Here is a 9,720-nt window from a genome sequence, read left to right on the forward strand (position 1 = left end):
AGGATCCTGAAAGGATCCCTGAAAGAGCTCCAGTTCCTCCGGCAGATGCACAAGTGATCAACTTTATTTCTGGAGGATCAGACATCTGTGGTACATCCTTCTCAGCAGCTAAAAGGCATGCAAAGGAAGCTAAAATGGATAACGGAGAAAGACTTATACGAACATCAAGTGTCTCGGAAGGAAAAGTGATAACCTTTGATGAGGATGATCGAGTTGAAATCCAGGATCCTCATCATGATAGTTTAGTTATTACTCTCTTTATTTCTAACCACTTTGTCCGTAGGATCCTTATTGACGGAGGAAGCTCAGTAAACATTATCCAGCTTGATGTTCTGAAGAAAATGGGTATCCCTGAATCAGATATCACACCAAGATCCTCCGTGCTTGTAGGATTTAGTGGCGAAACTAAGAAAACCCTGGGGGACATCAAACTCCCAATTTATGTGGAAGGATTACATAATTATCAAAAATTTTGTGTTATTGACTGTTTGTCTTGCTGTAATGTTATCCTTGGCAGGCCCTGGATACACGATATGAAGGCAGTCCCATCCACCTACCATCAGTGTGTGAAGCTCCCTAGCCCATGGGGAATAATCAAGATCGATAGTGATCAACAGGAGGCTAAGGATTGTTACACCTCATCAATGAAACCAGCCTCGAAATCAAGGGAGCAATAGCAATTAAAGTATCCTCCAAGGGGTGTCTTGGAGGCAAGAGAGCAGGATGTGGACGAAATCTTCTTGGATCCTGATGATCCTGAATCCAAAATCTACATCGGATCAGGGATCCTTGATAAAATGAAAGAAGACATAGTATCCTTCCTCAAAAGAAGAAAATCTACCTTTGCATGGAAACATGAGGATATGACAGGTATATCTAAGGATATTATCACTCATAAACTTGGCATTGACAAGCCATACAAACCAATCCATCAAAAAAGGAGGAAGTTTGCACCAGAAAGAAATGCCATTATCCAGGAAGAGGTAGAAAGATTACTACGAGCAGGTATGATCAGAGAAGTGAAGTATCCAAAATGGCTGGCCAATGTGGTTGTTGTTCAAAAGACAAATGGAAAGTGGAGGGTATGTGTTGATTTCACTGATTTGAATAAGGCATGTCCCAAGGATCCTTTCCCATTACCCCACATTGACTCCATGGTGGATGCAACGGCGGGTCATGAACTGTTAACCTTTATGGATGCATCATCTGGATTCCAACAAATTCAGATGGAACCATCTGACCAAGAGGATACGGCCTTTATGACCCCAACCGGTTTATATTGTTATATTGCTATGCCTTTTGGATTAAGAAATGCAGGTGCAACATATCAAAGGCTGGTGAATATGATGTTCAAAGATCAAATTGGTCAAACTATGGAAGTGTACATAGACGATATGGTGGTGAAATACAAAAAAGCTGAGGATCACCTAAGGGACTTGGAGGAAGCATTTGATATCCTTGATAATTATAACATGAAGCTTAATCCTTCAAAATGTCACTTTGGTGTTAAAGCAGGTAAATTCTTAGGATATATGGTAACCCAGAGGGGGATTGAAGCAAGCCCAGAACAAATCAAAGCATTGGTAAATATCAAATCCTCTGCCAACGCTAAGGATGTGCAAAGGCTAACAGGCAGGATAGCAGCTCTAAACAGATTCATATCCAAATCCTCAGAAAAGTGTAAAGAATTCTATGATATCCTAAGAAAGAACAAGAAATTCGAATGGACTGAAAAGCATGAGAATGCTTTACAAGCCCTAAAAGAATACATGTCCTCAGCCCCAGCATTGATGAAACCAGAAAAAGGAGATGTGTTATCCTTATACCTTGCGGTATCCTCAAAAGCAGTAAATGCAGTCCTTGTTAAGGATCATGAAGGTACACAATATCCTGTCTATTATGTAAGTAAGAGTTTACTTGATGCTGAATCCAGGTATTCACACCTTGAAAAACTTATTCTTGCACTGATTATGGCATCTACTAAACTAAGACATTATTTTGAAACCCATGTTATTGTTGTTAGAACTAATTTTCCAATTAAGAATGTCCTCAGGAAACCAGAGATGTTTGGAAGAATGGCTAAGTGGGCAGTAAAGCTTAGTGCCCATGATATAAGATATGAGCCTAGAACAACCATCAAATCCCAAGCATTAGCAGACTTTGTGGCTGATTTCAGTATTGATTTACAAAAGGAAGCCGAATTGGAAGTCCAGCAGCTGGATGAAACCAAGGATCCTTGGATACTACATACTGACGGATCCTCAAATGTTAAAGGCACGGGGTTCGGTATACTACTAAAATCGCCACAGGGGGACATAATACCCCATTCCATAACCTGTGAGTTCCAAGCCACTAATAATGACGCTGAATATGAAGCCTTAATCGCTGGTTTGCAAATTGCTAAGCATATGGGGATCAGGTATCTTGAGGTATACGTGGATTCATTGTTAATCACTAATCACTTTAATGGATCCTATGCTGTTAAAGGTGAAAAACTAACCAAATATTTAGAGATAGTCAAAGAATTGGCACTCTCCTTTGTTTCCTTCAGTTTGACACAGGTACCAAGGGAGGAAAATACAGAAGCTGATACATTGGCCAATCTAGGATCATCTTTGAAGATCCCAGAGGATATAAGTATCCCCATCATCCATATCCTGGCTCCTGCTATTGAAAATCAGGTGGCCATGGAAATAGAAGAAGATGCTACAATGATCCCTAGTGAGGATACTCAATCTTGTTCAAGATCATGGATCTCACCAATCATGAGATACTTACAACACAGGGAGATTCCTATGGGAGAAAATCCTAGGGCTTTCAGAATTAAGGTATCTCAATTCACAATCTTAAATAATATGCTGTATAAGCGATCTCTTGCAGGACCATATTTAAGATGTATCGAGGATCCTGAAGTTCAAGAAGTTTTAAAAGACTTCCATGAAGGAGATTGTGGAAACCACACTGGGGGCAGGGCATTGTTCTCAAGGATCTTAAGGACAGGATACTACTGGCCAACTATGAAAAGGGATGCTGTGGAGTATGCTAAGAAGTGTGATCCTTGTCAAAGACACAGCAATATCCTTCATCAGCCGGCTGAATTTCTACATCCTATACCATCCTCTTGGCCATTTATGAGATGGGGGATGGATATAGTTGGCAAGCTCCCTAAGGCACCTGGTGGAAAAGTATTCATGCTTGCTATGACTGACTACTTCTCCAAGTGGATAGAGGCTGAAGCTTTTGCCCAAGTCAGAGAGAAGGAAGTTATATCCTTTATTAAGAGAAATATTATAACTAGATTTGGCATTCCTTCCAAAATTGTATGTGATAATGGTTCCCAATTTATTGGGAGCAGGACTACTAACTTTTGTGACAGTTGGGGGATTAAGATGATAACATCAACACCAGTCCACCCACAAGCCAATGGTCAAGCAGAATCATCCAACAAGATCATCATCAACAATCTGAAGAAGAAACTTGGATCAAAGAAGGGGAAATGGGCAGAGGAATTGCCTTATGTGCTTTGGGCTGATAGGACAACCCCCAAGAATGCTACTGGTCAAACACCCTTCTCTTTGGTGTTTGGGGGAGAATCAGTGATCCCAACAGAAATGATGGTTCCAACTGCTAGAACAAGTATCCGTGATCCTGAGGAGAATGATGCAAACCTGGCTCAAGACTTGGATACTATTGAAGAAATCAGGGATCTGGCTAGGATAAGGATGGCTAGCTACCAGCAAAGAATGGCTGGTGCTTACAACAAAAATGTCAGGATAAGGAAATTCCAAGTTGGGGATATGGTATTGAGAAAAGCATTCCAAAATACCACCAATCCTGCTGATGGGAAATTGGCACCAAATTGGGAAGGCCCTTATTTGATTGAAGCCGAAGCAGGAAAGGGGGCATATAGATTGCTTACCATGGAAGGTAATCTGTTACCAAGAGCCTGGAATGCTGTCCAGTTGAAAAAATATTTCATGTGAGCAGGATCCTTCTGGCATGAATGATCCTTACATTGGAAGTATCCTTCAAGGATCCCTGAAGCATCAATGATCCTTACTCTGGTAATGTCCTAAGCTTGAACTCTTATTTAAATATCTTCTTATTTAAGGATAAGGATCATGTATCCTTCATCCTTCTCTCACAAGATTTTGAGTTCTGATAAGTCCAGGTATTCTTAGCATAATGTCGACAATCTTCAGAAGCAACTCAGATCCTTGGGTTCAACCCCAGTTATTTGGGCTTGTCCCCAGTTATCCTTGGGCTTGTCCCCAGTTTTCGCCTGTAGCGCACGATGATCCTGGTATAGTTCACGTCTTTGGGACCAGTACTCGCTTTAGGGGCTGATAACCCCATCGTACTGGCTATACCTAGGATCCTACGTATAATGGTAGACGTACCATACATCCGTTCCTAAGGTTTCTAACGTTTTCACGTTAGCTAAGGTTTTGGCATTTTCATGTCACTAAGTTTGGATAGTCGCCAGTGAGGGCCATACTCCAGTTTACATACGATCCTTGGGCTTGTCCCCAGTTATCCTTCGGGCTTGTCCCCAGTTACCCTTCGGGCTTGTCCCCAGTTATCCTTTGGGCTTGTCCCCAGTTACTAACTTATCTTTTATATTGGCTTAGTCCCAAGTTATATTCTATTTTTCAGGTTTTCGAAGTTAAACAATTAAGGATCCTCAATCCTTATTATCCATTAAAGTTTTACTTATGGTTATCCTGATTAATGGTTAGGATCCTAACTTGGGTCCTCAGGTATGATCCTTAACTATTTTTAATTTCATTCATTATTCATTTGAATAACCCTTAGACCTTGACAACTGAACCTATGATCCTTAAAATTAACTACTTTTTGGAAGTTTTCGACTATAGGATATTTGATCCTGGATCATATCCTAAATTTCTTAAACATAATGTGCTTAACTTTTTTTACTCAGACAAGCATAAATCAAAACAATTGAAAGAATAAAAGATATACAAGGATAACATCACAGGATAAGTCAAAAGTTAAAAGTTTTATTTATTAAATATTTAACCCTTACAAAAGTTGTCAAAATTGCCAACCCACGTTTCTACCAGCAAAACGTGGCCCGTCCACATGGGTTGGCAAAGGGTGTCCATTGTTTGTGCGGTCATAGCATGCAGGAAATTAAAAGGCGGCAGGATCACAATGGCTTCATCCCCCAAACAGAGGATCCCTCCACCATTTGTAATCCTACCTATTGTCTGAAGGATCCTGGATCCTTAACCCTAAAACTATTGTTCGAATTACAGACCATAATTGTTTTAAAAAAACATCAACAACCACCAAACAAAAAATTGGGCTCCGGCTATGTCTAGAAGTTTCCTTCATCGCCCAATCCTGCAGCTCAATCCTTCGCTGCACCATCACCACCAGCTCTGCTTGCCTCTCCACCCTGATCCTTGCCAATGTCTCCACCCTCAAGCATCGGAATCTCCTCAGCCTCCTCATCATCCTCCAGTTCAGCCAGCCTAGCCTTCCAGCCTTCGACATCCCAGGTGCTCTTGTCAAAAGCAGGATCCTGAGCCTCCGCAGCCATCTGCAGCTGGATCTTGTACATAGTTATCGCGGCAGAGACCTTGGCATCCTGGGTGATCTTGTGCTTCTCATAGTCAAAGTTTATCAGCATCTTGGCAGCATCATTCTTGGTGGCCTGGAGCTCCTTCTGAAGATCGGCTATCTTGAGATCCTTCAATACCCCAACCTGTTGAAGGTCAGCAATCTGGCGATCCTGATCCTCAACATGGCCGACATATGTCTCTACTTCAGCAAAGTTCTACAAGGAAGACAAGGAATAATGTCAGAAACCAAGTAATCCTTAGACCAGCAGGATACACAAACGGGACAGTGATCCTTACCTCGCTGATGTAATCCAGACACTATTGGCGAAGCAGGGGCAGACCTTGCAAATCCTCAGAGGCCTTTCTCTTCTTGCTTCCTTTTCCCCTGATTGGTGCTTTAGGGGCTGAAGCAGTTGGGCTAGCAGCAGGAGTCTTCTTCCTTGCAGATTTGACATTAGTAAGATCATCGATGCCGAACTTTGAAGCAGACTTAGAGGATTTTCCAGCACCTACACAACCAAAACAAGATAAGTATCTTAATATTATTTGACTCTCATTATATAAATACTCCTTAAATAAGGATACTTACTTGACATTGTGACAGAGGCAGAGGATACTTCCTGAGAATCCTGGGTGGTAACCTGGAAAGTTCTTGTTTCAGGATCAAGCTTCCTAAAGGCCAGGAGCCTCTCTTTTGCAGCAGGTGTCAACTTCAGATGTGAAACGGAGATAGCTGCACAACAAGAAAATAACAGAACATCAGTAATCCTTATGCTAAGGAATAAGTTCTATGGTGATCCTTCCAGGATCCTCTACCCTACCATGGTAGCCCACTTCTTGGACAGATCCTTCCCATCAGGGATGGTATCTCTCTTCACAAAAAAGAACCGCCGCTTCCAGTTCACATCATTTTTGGTAACCTTGAGAACAGGGTGCTCCTCTCCAGCTTTTCGTTTGAACAAGTACCGGTGGGATCCAAAAGTTGTAAGATCATACATCTCACCCAACTCCGCCATACCCAGATCAATCCCTTCTTGTTCGATGATCCTTTCAAGGGTGTATAAAACCCTCCAGATCATCGGCATAGCCTGGATATAGCAGATGCCGGTAAGGGAGAAAAAAGACTCGGTGAACTGAGGGAAAGGATATGAGTATCCTATCATGAAAGGAGTGACCGGGAAAGCTACCCAAGTCTCAGAGATATAATCGCTCAAAGCGGTAGGGTTGAAAGATTTAAAGAAGGTGTTCGCCGGAAAACAATGACGGATTTTGTCAATCTGAGAATCAGTAAAACAACACCTCTCGGTGGGGGAATCCTTGATGATCCCTTGACCCTTCAAGGGGCTATTATTCTTAGGATCCTTACTGGGAGAATTCCGGAGCAACATTTTTTACAAGACGATGGAAAAAGAAAGAAAAACAGAGTAAGCAAGAGAGAAGGAGAAGGGGAATACCTGTTCAATCCTCTGATCGCGGTTATAAAGGGAAGAGTTCTTGAATTTAAATGCAAACGATCCTATCCCTATTTCTATTTATAATGATGATTTGTGCAGGGCTGTCATCTCCATGACGTCAGATCGCAACGGATAGTTCATTCTTAACGGCTATATATCCGTTGAGTTAGTTATAGATAAGATTCGGCAAAATATAACTCGTTAATATTACATAATTACTCCTTATATTTTGGGGGCAATTGGGTTAGGGCAGGATTTTAATGACCTGTGATCCTTACATGATATCCTAACAAGTGATCCTTGTATCTTTGGCAGATAGTGATCCTCAGAAGAGCTTCAGGATCAGGATCATGGATCATCCTAAGGATCCTCACACTAACGATTGTTCTCTTTGAATTTAATGTTGTTTTGCAGGAATAACGAGTTGGATCTGGTCTTAGCAACGTTATCAAGGAATCTGCCACGCTGATTTCGCACATGCATAACCAAAAATGGACGTTATGAAGAATATGGAAACTTAGCACAAATTACGGGCACTTAGTTAGGCTAAATTTACTTCTATTCCTAAAGGGGTAACGAGCTAGTAGTTAGGTGATTTACCTAAAATACAACCACACACGCTTATATAAATGGCACTCTACAGCATTCGGAAGACACAACACATTTCTCACACGCTTTAGCATACGATACTATAGTAATCCTTGTACCTAGCTCGTTACTATCCGAAGTTGTAAACATTGTTTGTTATATTGAAGTTTGGTGATCGGTAGTTTCCACCACCCGAGGTTTTTTATGCCGGAGATCATTCATTGATCAAGGGCTTTTTCCTCGATAAATCCTTGTGTCGCTTGTGCAATTTTCATTATAGTGATCCTTATCTTTGTTCGTCATACCAGCATCATTCCCCGTTTACAAAGAGTTTGGTTGCATTATCCTTGTGTGATTTTTGACCAAACAGTTTGGCGCTCATCGATGCCGAACTTTGAAGCAGACTTAGAGGATTTTCCAGCACCTACACAACCAAAACAAGATAAGTATCTTAATATTATTTGACTCTCATTATATAAATACTCCTTAAATAAGGATACTTACTTGACATTGTGACAGAGGCAGAGGATACTTCCTGAGAATCCTGGGTGGTAACCTGGAAAGTTCTTGTTTCAGGATCAAGCTTCCTAAAGGCCAGGAGCCTCTCTTTTGCAGCAGGTGTCAACTTCAGATGTGAAACGGAGATAGCTGCCACAACAAGAAAATAACAGAACATCAGTAATCCTTATGCTAAGGAATAAGTTCTATGGTGATCCTTCCAGGATCTCTACCCTACCATGGTAGCCCACTTCTTGGACAGATCCTTCCCATCAGGGATGGTATCTCTCTTCACAAAAAAGAACCGCCGCTTCCAGTTCACATCATTTTTGGTAACCTTTGAGAACAGGGTGCTCCTCTCCAGCTTTTCGTTTTGAACAAGTACCGGTGGGATCCAAAAGTTGTAAGATCATACATCTCACCCAACTCCGCCATACCCAGATCAATCCCTTCTTGTTCGATGATCCTTTCAAGGGTGTATAAAACCCTCCAGATCATCGGCATAGCCTGGATATAGCAGATGCCGGTAAGGGAGAAAAAAGACTCGGTGAACTGAGGGAAAGGATATGAGTATCCTATCATGAAAGGAGTGACCGGGAAAGCTACCCAAGTCTCAGAGATATAATCGCTCAAAGCGGTAGGGTTGAAAGATTTAAAGAAGGTGTTCGCCGGAAAACAATGACGGATTTGTCAATCTGAGAATCAGTAAAACAACACCTCTCGGTGGGGGAATCCTTGATGATCCCTTGACCCTTCAAGGGGCTATTATTCTTAGGATCCTTACTGGGAGAATTCCGGAGCAACATTTTTTACAAGACGATGGAAAAAGAAAGAAAAACAGAGTAAGCAAGAGAGAAGGAGAAGGGGAATACCTGTTCAATCCTCTGATCGCGGTTATAAAGGGAAGAGTTCTTGAATTTAAATGCAAACGATCCTATCCCTATTTCTATTTATAATGATGATTTGTGCAGGGCTGTCATCTCCATGACGTCAGATCGCAACGGATAGTTCATTCTTAACGGCTATATATCCGTTGAGTTAGTTATAGATAAGATTCGGCAAAATATAACTCGTTAATATTACATAATTACTCCTTATATTTTGGGGGCAATTGGGTTAGGGCAGGATTTTAATGACCTGTGATCCTTACATGATATCCTAACAAGTGATCCTTGTATCTTTGGCAGATAGTGATCCTCAGAAGAGCTTCAGGATCAGGATCATGGATCATCCTAAGGATCCTCACACTAACGATTGTTCTCTTTGAATTTAATGTTGTTTTGCAGGAATAACGAGTTGGATCTGGTCTTAGCAACGTTATCAAGGAATCTGCCACGCTGATTTCGCACATGCATAACCAAAAATGGACGTTATGAAGAATATGGAAACTTAGCACAAATTACGGGCACTTAGTTAGGCTAAATTTACTTCTATTCCTAAAGGGGTAACGAGCTAGTAGTTAGGTGATTTACCTAAAATACAACCACACACGCTTATATAAATGGCACTCTACAGCATTCGGAAGACACAACACATTTCTCACACGCTTTAGCATACGATACTATAGTAATCCTTGTACCTAGCTCGTTACT

Source organism: Helianthus annuus, chromosome 16 (assembly GCF_002127325.2).
Source record: "Helianthus annuus cultivar XRQ/B chromosome 16, HanXRQr2.0-SUNRISE, whole genome shotgun sequence".
Lineage (NCBI taxonomy): Eukaryota > Viridiplantae > Streptophyta > Magnoliopsida > Asterales > Asteraceae > Helianthus > Helianthus annuus.